We start from the raw sequence: 17,776 nt of genomic DNA on the forward strand, positions 1-17,776 counted from the left end.
TGAACTCGTTAACTGACTGAGCCACTCAGGCGCCCCTGTTTTTTGTTTCTAACATGAAACCTTTGCATTATAAACAATAGACAAGCTTCAATACCTGCCAGCAGAGCCATAAACATTTCTGTTACAATATATAGGAACATATCGTAACATAAGTAAGGTAACAATTTTATTGCTGCCTTTAGAAAGTGAACAGTAACTCCTCCTTCATATCATCTTATTTATAAGTATGTATTTTTCAAAAACATGTTCACAAGCCAACCAACTTGTGTACTCTTTGAGGGCAGAGCTCTGGTCTTATTATCCGATACGCCTTCAATGTCTAAAACTGTTCCTGATACATTGTGTTTGCTGGATAAACATTTGTGGGGTTGAAATGAATTAAATGGAATCAATTCCAAATATTTTAATACTTTTGTGATAGGTTGCATTGTGATTTCAAATAGCATTGCAGTAAAAGGCAGCAATGGTTAAGAGTTTAGCTTCTGCTCCCTTTTGCTAATTTTCAAATCCCCAAATGAGATAATCTTGGTTTAACTCTCAGCATTGTGCTGAGTGCACATAATCAATGCCAAGTAGATGTTAACTTTCAGTGATTTGGGCTATTTTTTACTGTAATATATACTTTTCTCCCTAATAAGAACCCGTTTTTTCCTGAGGACTTTCTGTTGGATTTTTCAAAATGGGAATAAGCTACTTCTTTAGGGATTATATATAAAATGTCTTAAAGAGTTGGTAGGGGGAATAAAATATACTATATTTTATACTAAATTTATATATAATTACTATTTTACATTGCCTATATCACCTAATACTCCAATGTCTCATTCACTCATAATGTTTAATGGGAACATATTTTAAAATAAAGTGTGTTACAGAGTCATAAATATAATTTATAGTTCTTTCCATGGTACTTTTACTCCAAGCCTTTCAAGCATCCAGCAAGTCTAACATGACCCTTTTCAATGAATGAGCAATTTGAGGCATCAACTAATGAAGTCTGGTTTTTCCCCTGTATGTGGAAGATATATGAAAATGACCAAATCATTGATGTGAATCTGCATTGCTCTAAATCTGGCAGAATATTTGGAAATCTGTCTCAACCACAACAAGACAGGTGCAAAAACAAGCCTAGTACTGTGAAAACTCTGAACAATGGAATTCTCTAGTCCAGCTCTGTCCAACAGAAACAATGCGAGCCATTCAAACATCAGAAACAATGAGAAACATGTATTACTTCACATTTTCTAGTAGCCACATTAAAAATTTTTAAAAGAAACAGGTGAGATTAATTTAATGTTTTATTTAACTCAAGATATCCCAAATATTATCATTTTAATGTGCACTCAATATGAAGAGTATTGAGATTTTCCATTCTTTTTTTCTTTTTTCATTCAAAGTCTTAGAAATCCCACATGTATCTTACACTCATAATACATCCCAACTGGGATTAGCCACATTTCAAGCACTCAATCACCACCTGTGGCTCATGGCTACCATAGTGGGCAGTGCTGCTCTTGTAATTTCAGCTTTGGAGGCACCAGAGGGCGGCAGTGTGGTGCAGAGGTAAAAAGACAAAGACCAGCTTGGAATCATGTGTGCCTGTTCCTGGCTGTGACATTGGATATTGAAGTGACTGTGAACAAGTGATTTAGTGTCTCTGGGTCTCAAATTTCTACTTTCTGTAATGGAGGTTGTTAATAATTGCCATACTCCTTATAGGAGGCTGGGTGGAGATTAAATAAGATATTGTATGTGAAAGTGCTCTGTTAGATCATAAAGCACCATACATATGTAAGGCATTATTACTCCTGTTATTGTAGATTTACTCTCATGACTTGCCCAAGGCCACATTCCCAGTTGGTAGGAGAATCAAGGATAGAATCTGGGGCTTCTGATTTCCAGCCATCTGCTTCAACTAAAGGCTGTTTGTACCAAGCTAACTTTAAGAAACAAAACAAAACAAAACAAACCCCAAGCCTTTTTTATTAAAAAAAAAAAAAAAAAAAGGAAGAGGGTGTCAGTAAGAAGTAAATCCATATTAAATAGGGTCTTATTGACCACTGTTATAATGCTCTGAAGTTAAAATTAAACATACAGGATATTTATATACTTATAAATCAGAATTACGACCGTTAAGGATTGGACTTTATTGCTGTCATATAACATAAACCCCCACATTCTTCAATGTTTCAAACAACTTCTAAATTGAACTGTGGTTTCCCCACTCGATTTATCTCCCAAATATAGTACAACCACAAGAAAGCCCTTCTGTAGTGGGCCTGATTAATAAAACAGATATGGATCAATTCAGCACGTTTTCCATGGATATTTTTGGTTACAGATGTAGCTCATTAATTCTCATGTGTGAGACACCTTGCTAGTGTGAATCCAAGAGACACATTAATCTCTAAACAAAAGTGTGAATAATTCAGTTCACTTCATACTATTAAAGTGCTTACTGTGTAAGGCACATCAGGTATTTCAATGAGTGAAAGGAGTTTATTTCTATGATAATTGTCACTTAGAGATATTTATTATTTAACTTGAAGAAAATATGGAAATTACCTACCAAAATGTCTATGACATATGATTCAGTAATCTATATTTTCAGAAAGTGAAAAGATGATCTGAAGGATAAATCCTGATTACTTAAAAATAATTTTAAGGGGCGCCTGGATGGCTTAGTTGGTTAGGTGTCCAATGTGATTTTGGCTCAGGTCATAATCTCAGTTTCTACTGGGCTCTGAGCTGACCCTGCAGAGCCTGCTTGGGACTCTCTCTCTTTCTCTCTGCGCCCCTCCCCTGCTCGTGCTCTCTCTGTCTCTCTCAAAATAAGCAAACTTAAACAAATTAAAAAAAAACAGACACAAAAATATTTTTAAAAGTGACATTCTTTACCTTTGAAGGGCACACAGCAGATTAGCTCTCACTATTTCCATTTTTCTAACTGTAAGTCAATCGTGGTTTTCATATTTACACTTTTTTGGTTATTTTCTACATTCCTTTCAAATGAATTTCTTCATAGAACTTTAAAACCACACAAAATATTTAGAGCTTTATACTATGTGAAATTAGGCACAAACCAAGTTCATTTTCACTAAGAAGAGACACATTCAGAAAGTTCTTTATTCTTTTTTCTGTCAAAATTCCTTCTTAAAAATGAGTTTCAACTGGTTATTTTTATTAGAAAACTATCATATATAAGCTTCAAGTCTGCTGACTTGATGACTGTGCTGAATAAATGTAATTTCTATTTTCATTTGCTGAATCATTGCTGTTGACGATTGAATGAAATCATTTTTTGCATAACCTTTACATTTTATTGCTTTTGCACCCTAGTTTAAAAACAAAGCTTAATTTTTAAAAAGTTCAATAAAGTGTATTTTTGATATTTCCACTATAACTTTACAAGCAATTCCTCTCCTCTGCCCTATAATAACCACCTCCTGCATTTTTATGATTTAGTTTAACATTATTATTGTAATTTTTTACTGGGTGAGCCCATCAATGTCCTTGGCAGCAAGATTTTGTTACAAGAAATCCAGAAGCTGAGCCTGTAGTTGATTGCAACAATTATAAAATTTCTCTGGATTGAGTTCAGAGCCTTACCCTGACATTATGAATGTAACAGAGTCATACCTCCTTCATCAGCTTTTCCAAAATACACGATTGGTTTCAGTCCTATAAGCTGTTGCTTAAACGAACATATATTTTTTATTCAATGGTTTTGCATTATAAATATTTCACTTGATTAACATCTGGCTTTGATGGAATCCAGCCAAAATAATTAGAGGTACCTGTAGTAAAAATATGATACCTAAGGAAAATCATTAATGTACTTGCATTTCTTCAAAAATTCTGAATGAATTCATTCTAGACAGGATGTGGTCATGTGGCATTAAGGCCAGATGCTGTGCTTTTTCTTTTTGTTCAAGCACACCTTGAGCACAATGTAAGAATCTGAGGAATCTCAACTATTTACTCTTTAAATGACTAAATAAAATTAAATAGACTATGAAAAGTCATTGTACTATTGAATATTAGGAAATAATGAGTTGGGTGTCCAAAAGTCACACTTAAGACCAGGCAATGGTAATAAGCATAGGATGGCTGGGGTTACTATGAGATAATGTCTACTCTTCAGAAATGAAGGGTATTTTTCTTTCCGACTGAAGTTCAAAAGCTAATGATGTGCTTTATATTTTAATTGCTTCTACTAAGAGATGAATTAAGGAATAAGAAGTACTGGCATGCTGTTGTTTTTAAATTGTGGATATATCAATACTGAATATGAATAAAACTGTACTTGATATATCACGCTCTGTTTCATAGATCCTAGATTGTTGTTAGGAAAATTTAGTATATGTCACTTCAGTCATCTGAAAGGAATCATTTCTTCATTACAGCTCATAACTTAAAACTATAAAGTATCAGCCAGAAAAAAAAAAAACACAAAAACAAACTTGGCCCAATTAAGAGTAATTCGATAATGGTAGGAAAGCACATACAGACATGATGGGAGATGATAAGATTATTTTAATTTTCCCATTTGCACTGGAATTATTTATTTTACAAATCTCCAGATCTTTTATTACTTAAAACCCTCTGCTGAATCATGAAAAGAAGCTTAAGTTAGCAATTTTCCTCTGCAAAATCTAGCTGCTAGCATCTGGTGAACACTTGGATACCCAGTCAGGTCCTATGGAAATAATTACTTTAAGACTGTATTCAACATGCCTGGGTTTAAAAATCAGCTAGAATCAGACTCTGCACATGTATTTTACCCTGGGGGATTTTAAAGGCTGACATTAGTAGCCGTGGTCTCAAGGCTCTTGCAGCAGTGAAGACAGGGATGGGACACAGGACCTTCAGGCAGGCCGGATACACTCCAGTTCTGCCAACCGCCCCTGTGTTCCATGACAGCAACATCCTTCCATCTGCACTTGGCCCATGGACCACCCAGGGACGGGCCACTGCACTGCCCTCCATTGCTTCTCACACTTACATTGAGACTTGGCCGGCCTGAGGAACCGAGAACCAGTGTCCTTGCTTGTGCCTTCCTGTGGCACTCCTGGGGCTGATTTCTGTCTCTTTACTAGATGCTGCTTCACTTCCTGAACAGCTTCTGAGGTAGAGAAAAGAGGATGCTTTTACTCAAATGGGAGACAACAAGAAGCTGAATCATTATCAAAGTATATTGTTTGGGGATCAAAGGTGAAATTTTATAATAGGGATGTATAAATACACACTTCAATAAAAAATTGCTATTATTTACCAGAATGTAAGTGAACTGTTAGGAGATATTAGGGATCCTTGTATACAGACTAGAAGAGAATAATTTTTTGTGTTTCTATGTATGCAAATATGCACTTATTTATTTTAACATATACAGTGTATAGAATTTTTGTCCAGATAAGCAATCTATTGTATATTTTTATTGCTTTTCATGGTTATATTATGTGTTAAGTTCTCATTAATTTAATTCCCATTGATACACATTTGAGATAATTTAGAAAGGATTTGGCATTTGCTATAGAGGAAGAAAATTTATGAGGAAGTAATGCCCGAGGGAGAAAAGTTAGATTTACTTAAGAAAATTAAACTTTTCCAGCAACACATTTCTATCTAATTTGCATAGAACAGTATTTGAGTTAGAAATTATTCTTTGTTATTTATCAAGTCAGATCTGATAGAGCTTTAATTTGGCAACACTTTTGGGTTTCCATTTGACCTTTTGCTGTAATTTAATTAGCTGAATATACTTTAGAAATCATCTGTAATTTCAACTTTTCAAATCATGTGGGACTTCTCTCCACTTAAAATCAATTTTCAGATATTTAACTCTGTGTTTTGGATAATAGGTACTCTTTATTTTATTTTGGTATATTTCATAAGGACTTGGCTAGGAAATATTCTCTACACTTGTTGCTCAAATAAGATTTAAACAGGAGCAACTTCAGACATTTAGATCAGTAATAAGATTGGTTCGTCAAGAAATAAGTGCAGAACTGGGTATCCAATTCAAAATTTCTGCAATGTGATATAAATGATATATTCTGGAGTAGTAATATTCAGTTAAACTTTCTGTGATAATGGAAATGTTACATATTTCACTACTCAAGATGGTAGCCACTAGGCACATATGGCTGTTGAGTTCTTGAAAGGTGGCTAGTATGATTGAGGAACTGAATGTTTAGTTTTATTTCACTTTAATATTATTTAAATGTGTACTTGTGGCTAGTGAAGAATATAGATCTAGAGTTTTTCTGTATTCTCTATTTAACATGAAATGAAGAAGTACCTGAATGTCTTCTAGCTGTTGAATGTCTATAAAACATGTGTCCCCAAAACACAAGTCTTGGGCTCTGATGTATGCGCACAGGCCTGATGGCTGGATATAACAACATTCTGAACTTTGGTTCAACTGGTGGATATTCAGACATAAATAAAGGCTGGGTTAGCCATATGTGATTTGAGAATGTTTTGTCTCTAGAAGGCCATGGGATCTCAAATTATCTCTAATAATAAAGTTCAGTGATGGTAAATGGACTCAAGGGCTTGACTTTTCTAGTTCATTCCTTGTATGGTGTGACTGGCAGTTAATAAAGAGAAATATGAGGGAGATTCTGCACAAACAGCGGCTTCCATGAAAATGAAACTCTTCACAATCAGATTGGGTAGGAGGAAAAGGCTGATACACACTTCTGTACCTTTGCCCAAAGTATTCTTTAATACATATTCATTGAGCACTGCTATGTGCAGGGCACAGTGCTTTGTGTTGGAAACAAAATGTTGAAAAAAATAAAATAAAACACAGCCCCCTCCCCTCATGGTGGCTAACTGTATTAGATAATAAGATTTCTTCCAAGGTCTTCTTCCAAAATTAATTTTTTTCCAGGATATGGTGAAAATAAAATAGGAGACAGATACACAGAAGAGATAGAAATGCTGATCACTGTTACATGCGTATCATACATCTTACTCGTTTTATTTCTCTCTGCAGCTTTCACAGCCCTGCACCCAGTAAGATGACAAAATCAGTTTTTGAAATGCAATACTGGAAGCAGAGAAAATAACCCAAAAGACCTCAATGGCATTTTTAGAACATGAGATGAGTATTGTCATTTAGCATTTACTGAGTGTTTACAACATATGTTTAATATGAGTTCTTTCCTATTAGCCAGAAGAATGTCCTTTACTAGTTTTTTGTTGCTGTTATGGGATGACACTTTTTTCTTTGCCAGTTGAAACACTGTAAGAAAGAATGCTACAATTACCATTTAAAAATGAATCAAATTCTGGGGGACCTGGGGGCTCAGTTGGTTAAGCATCTGACTTCAGCTCAGGTCATGATCTCACAGTTTGTGGGCTCAAGCCCCATGTCGGGCTCTGTGCTGACAGCTCAGAGCCTGGAGCCTGCTTCAGATTCTGTGTTTCCTTCTCTCTTTGCCCCTCCCCTGCTTGCACTCTCTCTCTCTTTCAAAAATAAATATACATTAAAAAAAATAATAAATAAAAATGAATGAAAGTATTCAATATTTAAACATGATTGCAAGACCTGAAAAGGACGATTAGCTCCATAGGCCTAAAGTAGATCATTGTATTTTAGTTCATTTTGAAAAACTGAGCCAGAAATGTGGCAAAGTATTAAGCAAGAACAATTTAGTTAGACTTCTCTTTTTTTTCTTTTTTTCTTTTGCCTCTACAGCAATTATGTAATGAAATGTATGGTTCAACCTGCATTTTTAGATGAATTTTCAAATGTGTCACTGATGGAAATTTAAGGATGAAAAGGATTAAAAAATTAAGTGAATTCGACTACAATACATAATACTCAAAGTATCTAAAGACCTTAAAATCATTTCTCCAAATATATTATTTGATAATGTCCCTGATTTTGTGGACAGGCACGTTGAAAATAATTTTAAAAAATGGCTCACAAAACAATGCAAAACTCACAAAGAAAAAAAAAAGAGATAAAGTTATATAAATACTGAAAAACCAGTTGCATATTAAAAATCATGAACAAAATTAAAAGGTAAAGCGGAGTTTGCTTTATTCTTTGAACAGTTCCAGCCTTTATGGAGGATTGAAAACATGGCCACAAGTTCTTTGATCCTCTTCTGTGTTTCCTCCCATTGAATCTGGGAGGATTTGTGTCTGCTTTGACCAATGGTGCACAGTGGAGATGTCACTATGTAACTTATGAGCTTGGGTCATAAAAGGCCACAAAGTTGCTTCCTTGTTTCTAAAATGCTGCCATTTAGAGTCCCGAGCCTCCAAGTAAGAAGTGAGACTACCCTGAGACCACTGTGCAGGAGCAGACACATGTTGGTGGGCCAGGTGGCAATGCTGGCAGAGCTTAGACTTTCTTCTGTTCTTGCCAGCTCACTAAACATGTGAGTAAAGCCTTTTGGGGTCCTTTAAAGCAGCCAATCTGCCAGGCAAGTGAGGAGTAAGAGCAGAAAAAGCAACCAACCCAGACCCATACAATTATGTGATAAAATAAAATGTTTGCTGTTTTAAGCCACTACATTATGAGGTGGCTTGTTATGCAGCAACAGATGAGTGGAGCATGCCCTCCTGAATGTATGATGTTTTTACAATGAAAATGTAAAATTTGAAAGTGAAATACATTCTGGAAAGTTATTTGCAAAAATTGATAAAGACAGTCTTTTTTTTTTTTTTTTTTAAGACCATGTTAATAGTTGTCTTACATACAGAGCTCTTACAAATCACCAAGAAAGGGGTGGCTGGGTGGCTCAGTCAGTTAAGTGGCCGACTTTGGCTCAGCTCATGATCTCATGGTTCAAGGGTTCAAACCTTGCGTCAGGCTCTGTGCTGACAGCTCAGAGCCTGGAGCCTGCTTTGGAGTCTATGTCTCCCTCTCTCTTTGTCCCTCCTCCACTCATGCTCTGCCTCTCTCTCTCAAAAATAAACATTAAAAAAAAAATTTAAAAATTACCAAGACAAACGTAGTAACACCATGTAGGAAAATGGGCAATTAAGTGAACATAAAATTCACAAAATAAAATGAAAAGACTAAAACATATGCAAAAAATGTTCAATCTCATTAGTAAGTAAAGGAAATGTGAATTAAACAATAGAGTTAAAAGTTTGGTTATCAAATTGGCAAAGGTAAAAAATTATATTTAATGTTGGTTTGGGTTAAGTGAGGGTACAGATGGCACAAATCTTTTGGAAAATAAATTGATATTACAAGAGTAGGGTTTTGAAAATATCCTATTATTTGGAGTGCCTGAGTGGCTCAGTTGGTTAAGTGTCTGACTCTTTAGCTCCATGATCTCATGGTTCATGAGATGGAGTCCTGTGTTGGGATCTGCACTGACAGCCCAGAGCCCGCTTAGGATTCTCTCTCTCTCTCTCTCTCTGCCCCTCCCCCATACACTCTCTCTCTCTAAAAATAAATAAACAAACATTTAAAAAATCATATTCTTTGATACAGCTAAGAATCTAGGAATTCAGGTGACAAAGTAATGAGAAATGAGGTATAATAAAATGTTTATCACAGTTTTATTTTTTAGGAGTAAAAATAGAAACAAGCTAAGTGTCAATCAGTACCATAAAATAAACTATATACATATTTTATATTACAGAATGTTATTTAAAATTTAGAATATAATTTCAAAGATAATTTGTTAATTCTGTTTCCATAGAGAAACCATAGTATAATAGGAAGAACCAGGGCTTTAAGTCACATAGACCAAGCTTTGAATCCTGGATTTGCCATTTACTTTTGCTGGATATTTGGAAATTTTACTTATCTCTCTGAGTTTCCATTTTCATATATGAAAAATGGGGCTAAGTAACTACTCCATTGGTGGTAGTGATAATTAAAGAGATTACATATATAAAAATAAGCATAATAGTTTCTCAATAAGTGTTGTTTCTTTTCTTATAATCCAAGGACACTATCTGAGCTCCATATCCAAATTCACATCATTTTCCAAATTCACTGAAATCTCTTCCACTCTAGCTCCCTATATATTTCCCTTTGTACCATCGTCCAATCCTTACACCTTAGAGATATCGCAAACACAAAAGCAAACACAAATGAGTCCATTTTCTTGCATACAATTCTTCAATGGTTCCAACTGCATTAAAAATCTACTTTTGGGGCACCTGGTGGCTCAGTCGGTTAAGCGTCTGACTTCGGCTCAGGTCTCGATCTGGCAGTTTGTGAGTTCCAGTTGGGCTCTGTGCTGACAGCTCAGAGCCTGGAGCCTGTTTAGGATTCTGTGTCTCCCACTCCATCTGCCCCTCCCCCGCTCAAGCTCTGTCTCTCTCAAAAATAAACATTAAAAAAGTGTATCTACTCTTGCCCCACTCTCCACACAGCAGCTGGGTGAACTTTGAAACAGTGAATCAGATTGTGGTATGCTCCCGCTTACCCCCCCACCCCCATCCCTTGTAGATAGCTCTTCATAGTACTTAGAACAGACCTAACCTTGTTCTTTGGTTTCTGTGCCCCATATGATTCCTACTTTGCCTACCCTCCCTCCCCCGATTATACCCCTTCTTCCCCTTGCCCCTTATTCTCCAGCCACACTGGCCTTCCCCCAATGGAAAACACCATGCTGATCCCCACCTTCAGGCCTTTTCTGTTCTGTCTGGAATGCTCTTCCCAAGAATAGTGCATGGTTGAGGTTTTCACCATTTAAATCTCAGTGTGAATATCATTTCCTCAGAGAGGTTTCTCTTGACCATCCAGTCCAAAGTCAGTCACTCATCTTCATGTATCCCTAATCTAATCTTCTTTAATTGCACAGTAGCAGCTATATCTTCCTGACTTAATTATATATTTTATTCATTTATAATCTGCCTCCACACCAATGCTTCCTCTCCCCCCACCCCTCCTTGAGAGCAGGGAACTTGTTTCATTTGTTTACTGTAGCATCCCTTGCAATGAGAACTGGTCTGACACATGGTAGGTGTTCCATACATTGGATGCACTGGAAATACTTCCTGTACTTCTGAAACATAGCTTAGCAGTGCAACAGAAACAGCATTTGACACTTAAAAAAAACGTAGAAATTTTAAATTATATGGGCATTTTTTAAAGCTTTGATGGTTCTGATTAAAGTTAAGTACATTGCTCCAATTTTGAATAAAGAAAAAAACCACAAACAAAATCATAACAGTGTAAAATTATTTCAGGAGTGTGATGAGAGCTCCCCTGTCAAACCAGATGCTTTTCAAAGTATACCACCACTCAACAGGCTCCTTGCTTCGAAATGAAAAATATACACCTCCCACCAGTATTTTTCCTGCTGCAGAACATGTGATTTATTTACTGGATAGGGAACAAGTATTAGTAAAAGACTCCCCTTTCGGCACTGAAAGTGTTGAAAACAGGATTTCTGCTTTGAGGCTGGTTTAGCACAAGCGTCTAGAATGAGGACATGTCCTAATTACCCCGCTGGGTGGATGGGAGTTAAAGCTGTTCCTCTTGTCACTCACTCTGGGGATTGCAAGCCCTTAGCAGTTGGGCCTCAATGTCCAGGGATGATCACAAGACTCTATAGGAGTGAGATCCATTTCTATAAAATCCATGAGAAAAATCTGAATTGCTATTTATAGATATGCCATACCATTTCAGAAATTATATAACATTCAGACACTCAGGCACAAGTTTGCAGAAGGGTTTCAACATAGTCTGTCCTCACCAGTTTTGAATTTCCTCCACAAAGCAGGCTGGCCACATTCTTATGATTCTTGAAGAGAAAGGAAATACATGTTTATTAAACATGTCCTTTGGGCTACTCTTGCTAATTGTGTTATCTGTACAGTTTCACTTAATCCTTATGACTGTGTAACAAATGAGTAAAGGCAAGAAGAAGACAGAATCTATTCTTTCACACAATGGGGAACAAAATTGGTGAATCAGGAATCAGCAAGATGAAGGAACAACCTATTCTTATCCCATTGACATTATCCCAGGGTTTAGTTTCAAGTTTTTCAACACAATATTCCACTTTACTCATTTAGGCAGTTGTACGGAGCATGGTAAATGTTCATTGATTAATAATACTATTAAATTGAGCATCTGAGTCATTTAAAAATTGTGGTATTTTGAAAAAGACAATTGGGTGAGGTAATCTGAGGTTTCTGGAAGCTGTTTTTATCTTCTCACAGAGTAGTACATCTGATTTGGTTTCATTAATAATGTTTGGAGAACTGAAGGACCCATTTCCTTTTCTCTCCCCATCCAAAGAACGACTTTATCCTTCAGTTGATTTTTACAAAAACTTAAGATAAAACTAGGATTGAGAATTCTATTTCTACTAAAACAGGATCAATTCTTTTTTTTTTTTTTTTTTTTGAGAGAGAGGGCGTGAGTGGGGGAGGGGCAGAGAGAGAGAGAGAGAGGGAGAGACAGAACCCCAAGCAGGCTCCATACTGAGCCTGACTCAGGGCTTGATCCCAAGACTCTGGAATCGTGCCTGAGCCAAAATCAAGAGTCAGAAATTTAACCAATGGAGCCACCCAGGGGCCCCTAAAACAGGATCAATTCTTAATTATCAACAACGTCCTGATAAATTAGAAGAGAGAAAATACAATCTCCTTGAGGTTGTTCTAAGTCAGTATTAAAGGTCTGACCTGCTGGATCACTGGCCTTCTTTTAAGTACATTATGGTTGTAGAGACATTAATTTTCCTTTATTTTAAGATACACATTATGTCACACAGTTCAAAAATGCTAAATCTAAATGATCCGGTAGAGGAAAAGACTGGAAAGATCTAAACAGCTAAAGTATATCTGAAATCTTTGGATTCCGTTAGTTTGGAATCAGGAAAGTAGAAGTGAGAAATTAACACTTTAAGGTGTGAAAAATTTGAGAAATAGTGACTTTAGTTCAGAGTACTGGAGAGCTGAAGTTTCATGAGTTGAAACCTAAAATTAGGCCCTCATCGTGCAACTTAAGAGGTGATAATTGACAGAAAATAGTCTGATATTTTCATTCTAGGTGCATCTTGCTGATACTTTTGCAACAGATAGAAATATATCAAATATTTCCCAGAAGTTCCTCATCTTTGCCCAGAGATTATAGCTCTCTTCAAATATTTGGCATTGTGGAGCACTACTTAAACTGAACCAAAAAATGCAAAGTAAATGGATTCCTTTGGGCTAACTTTATTATGACATCATTGGATTTAATCATATTTCCATTTGCATGATAATCCATTCATATACGTATCTATGCAATTAATTGAGTAATTGATAAATTAAATATACCTCATCTAAGATGACCTACAAAGCTATTTGTTTTGGGCAAGTTTTTTGTTTTTGTTTTTGTTTTTTTTTTAATGCCTTGGGTGAGTAAAATTTGACTTGGCTTTACCTCCAGTTAAAAGGTAATTTATTCTTATGTAAGACTAATGGATGATACCAATTCAGTAGCAGCCAACTAATTAAAATGATGCCTTAAAATAATCATTTGATGTACCTTTTAAGTATATGTGAAAAAACTCAAGTGTATCTTTTTAGTCACTTGTCTTATGGAATAACTATGACCCAAATCATGGTAGGAGGAAGCAGGAAGGAAAAATACATGCTGTGTGTGTTTGGGATATGATCAAGGTTCTGAAACACTCCAGAACCTTCATAGGAAAAGCAGGATGAGAACCAGACTCTCTCAGGACATCAGGACATGGCTGAGCTCCATTTCTGGTGGAAAGCTACTTACTTCAATGTTCTAGATGATAGGTTATTTTTGCACTTGAATGTGATGGTTCCCTTAACCCTATAACAATCAAACTATATTGTTCATAATCTAAGGTCAAATTTGGTTTCCAAGGGGGGAGGCTCTCAAAAACTTTCTCTAAAGTAAGCCGTAACTCAGTAAGTATAGTAATAGCTATTAATTACTGAGGATGTCTTATGAGTCAGGCTCTGTGCTAAGTATATTTTACTTATATATTACATCATTTAATCTTCACCATGAGCCTAGATTAAAGCAATCTTCTTATATTTAAGATTGTTCAAACTTTAAATGAACTCATTACACACACACACACACACACACACACACATACACACACATTTTGAAGATAGATTATGTTTTGCTCTCTTCTCCCTCCCTAGCCCACAACAAGTGTGTCTAAAAATAATTGGTGCCTAGAAAATATTTGTTGAAATAAATGAAATGTCATTTCCTGTGCTTCCCCTGAGGGAAGGATTTTCATCAATCATTTTGTCCTTTGATGTAACTTTGAGACTCAGGAATGAATAGACATTGGAAAAAAATTTTTTTAATGTGTATTTATTTTTGAGAGAGAGAGAGAGACAGAGTGTGAGCAAGGGAGGAACAGAGAGAGAAGGAGACACAGAATCTGAAACAGGCTCCAGAATCTGAGCTGTCAGCACAGAGCCCAATGCGGGGCTCGAACCCACAAACCGTGAGTTAATGACCTGAGCCAAAGTCGAACACTTAACTGACTGAGCCACCCCTAGACATTGGAAAATTTTAACCCAATACTAAGAAACGTGGATTGACTCATCTCTGTCCTCTTGGGTCAGTAAGGAAGACTGATTTAAAAAAGGTTGGGGATGCTGTGCAGGGATTGGTAAGAAGGAACAATTATTAATTCTGGTGAATATGACTTTGGTTCTTTCTGGGCTGTAAACAAAGAAATAAGGCAAAGACACTACGAACTTGATAGTCTTGCATGGAGTGTCAAACATAACAACCTCCTGGGGCAGCGGGCACTGACAGATGATGCTCTGAGTTAGGAACCCCAGCAAAGTTGGGCTTATACACCAAGAGAAAAGAAGGCCATAGTGGAGGACAATCTCCCAAATAATTGCTATCTTGCTTTCTGTGCCTTTCAGACAGTGAATTATCAGATTTTCCAGTTGTTGACTGGACCTTTGTCCACACTGCTCAGTTTCTAATGGTTCCTGTCACCCATTATGACTTTAGGGTGCTGCATATGGGAGGATATTGGGATGACACAGAATTTTTTTTTTATTTTTAAAAGTTTTCCCAAACAAACAAAAGCTGAAGGAATTCATCACCACTAAACCAGCCCTACAAGAGATCCTAAGGGGGATTCTATGAGTGAAATGTTGCAAGGACCACAAAGTACCAGAGACATCACTATAAGCATGAAACCTACAGACATCACAATGACTCTAAACCCATATCTTTCAATAATAACACTGAATATAAATGGACTAAATGCTCCAACCAAAAGACATAGGGTATCAGAATGATAAAAAAACAGGACCCATCTATTTGCTGTCTAAACCCATATCTTTCAGTAATAACACTGAATATAAATGGACTAAATGCTCCAACCAAAAGATATAGGGTATCAGAATGATAAAAAAACAAGACCCATCTATTTGCTGTCTACAAGAGACTCATTTTAGACCTGAGAACACCTTCAGATTGAAAGTGAGGGGATGGAAAACTATCTATCATGCTACTGGAAGTCAAAAGAAAGTTGGAGTAGCCATACTTATATCAGACAAACTAGACTTTAAATTAAAGGCTGAAGATGAAGAAGGGCATTATATAATAATTACAGGGTCTATCCATCAGGAAGAGCTAATAATTATAAATGTCTATGTGCCGAATATGGGAGCCCCCAAATATATAAAACAATCACAAACACAAGCAACCTTATTGATAAGAATGTGGTAATTGCAGGGGACTTTAATACCCCATCTACAACAATGGATAGATCATCTATACACAGGATCAATAAAGAAACAAGGGCCCTGAATGATACATTGTGTCAGATGGACTGGACAGATATATTTAGAACTCTGCATCCCAAAGCAACAGAATATACTTTATTTTTATTTTTTAATGCGTATTTATTTCTGAGAGAGAGGAAGAGAGAGAGGGAGACACAAAATCCAAAGCAGGCTCCAGGCTCTGAGCTGTCTGCCCAGAGTCTGATGCCAGCCTCGAACTCACAAACCGTGAGATCACAACCTGAGCTGAAGTCAGAGCTTCGCTGACTGAGACACCCAGGTGACTCTACACAGCCTCTTTGAATTGAGTCCTCTGTCTCCAACTTCGATTAATCCATGAAGTTTTAAATATATTATTATTTTTTGGAGCGTCTAGTCATGCCAGGAGCCATCACTGTCAAGCACAGTCACACGGTGTCCACCTGCGTGTGTATACGCAGCATTGTGCGAAGCAAATTAAACAGACTTCATTCCTTGCCTCCAGGAGCTCACAATAAAAACCAGACAATAGATGTGGTTAACACAATGGGGCAAACAGATGCACAGCTGTCTAAACAGAAAAGTACAACAAATTAGAGAATTTGGGTATGAATTGTGAGTGCAAGTGCTGTTGGTGAGCTGGAAATAAGTACTGCAAATGGCCGAGAGAGTGTTGGAGTCTGCGGGAGGGCAAGGAAGGAGAGGGTGACAGTGATGGAATCATCTGTTCATCTGGAACAGAATCATCTGTTTCTTTCAGTTAGGAGGCAAAGAAGTTTTCTTTTGGAGTGTGGGGAAAGGTTTTCTCCTGCAGAGGTGTTTACTCTGAGGGCACATATATTGCTACTTAAGCCTAGTTTCTTCTAAGAGATTTGGTTGTGACCAGCGTAAAGAAGAAAAATAAAAATCTATTAAGCAGGGCATGGACTGCCAGAGAGATTTCATAAGCCTTCTCTTCCCTGGAAACCAGATCAAAAAGAAAACAAAAGCCAGAATGTATTATAATTCTACATTCCACTTATAACCAACTATCATACGCCAATTGATTTTCTGAGGAAATGATTACTTTGGGTGAGTTTTTTGTTTTCTAAGGAACCACATTTCTTACCATTGTCTAGCATTTACTGTCTTTGACATCTTTTTTTTTTTTAATATGAAATTGATTGGCAAATTGGTTTCCATACAACACCCAGTGCTCATCCCAACAGGTGCCCTCCTCAATGCCCATCACTTACTTTCCCCTCCCTCCCACCTCCCATCAACCCTTAAACATTGTCAGGAGTTTATCTGGACTTACTGAATTCAGCTGAAAGCGAATTCCAGGCAGGTTTCTACCTCAACCACCCTGGGCTGATAGGTATCTCTCGTCTCTTAAATATATCCAGACAGGGAATTTGAAAACTTCCCCAGGAATCTTTTCCAGGGTTCATAAAACTGTCAATGCCAATAAGATCTTTCCATCTAACTTAAGTTCCTTTGGTTGTAATTTAAATTCATTTCCTCCTCTTCTTTCCTCATTAGGGAGGAGAGTACCACCTCTCTCCCAACCCCCACCCCACCCGCCCATAGCCATTCCTCCAAATACAGCTGTTAAACACACACCTCAGGCTTCCTTCCTGGACACAAAGGAGTTCTGTCCCAGATGTCATCTACCTATAACTTTTTTTTTTTACATTGGTTACTGCCTTTTTCTCAAGGTAAGATAATCTGCTATGATCCCTTAACATTGTGAATTTCCATTGTTGATTTTGCAAGGTTCGTTCTACAAGTATTGACGTGTTAAGATGTCTCATTTCTGAAGTTCCAATAAGATCTTATGTATTAGGTCATAAAAATCTAAAAGAACATTGGAATTTATGTTGCATGCTTTCTTGGAAAGGGTGAGATGATAGTCTCAATGTATTAATGGCCATGTCTTAGCCCTTCCCATCTCAGGCAAGCAATTTACGGCTAGATATCACAATGTGGAAATGCCTTGCTTTTCACAACTATAAAGTGAGGACAGGAACAAGATAATTTCAAAGTTTTAATCACTTTTAATGTTAAAAAATTCTGAGTATATTCTAAGTAG

At 36.7% G+C, this 17,776-nt stretch overlaps 1 protein-coding gene across 2 annotated transcripts in view; it reads right to left on the bottom strand.

Annotated features, from left to right (window-relative positions):
* Nucleotides 1–17,776, bottom strand: part of COL8A1 (collagen type VIII alpha 1 chain) — a 153,163-nt gene that overhangs the window by 50,466 nt on the left and 84,921 nt on the right. For both annotated transcript variants that reach the window (XM_047874537.1, XM_047874538.1), the window contains one exon: nucleotides 5,006–5,125. The gene's annotated coding sequence lies outside the window, so the exon portion shown is untranslated. The remainder of the gene's footprint in view (nucleotides 1–5,005; nucleotides 5,126–17,776) is intronic.

This window comes from Prionailurus viverrinus, chromosome C2 (assembly GCF_022837055.1).
Source record: "Prionailurus viverrinus isolate Anna chromosome C2, UM_Priviv_1.0, whole genome shotgun sequence".
NCBI lineage: Eukaryota > Metazoa > Chordata > Mammalia > Carnivora > Felidae > Prionailurus > Prionailurus viverrinus.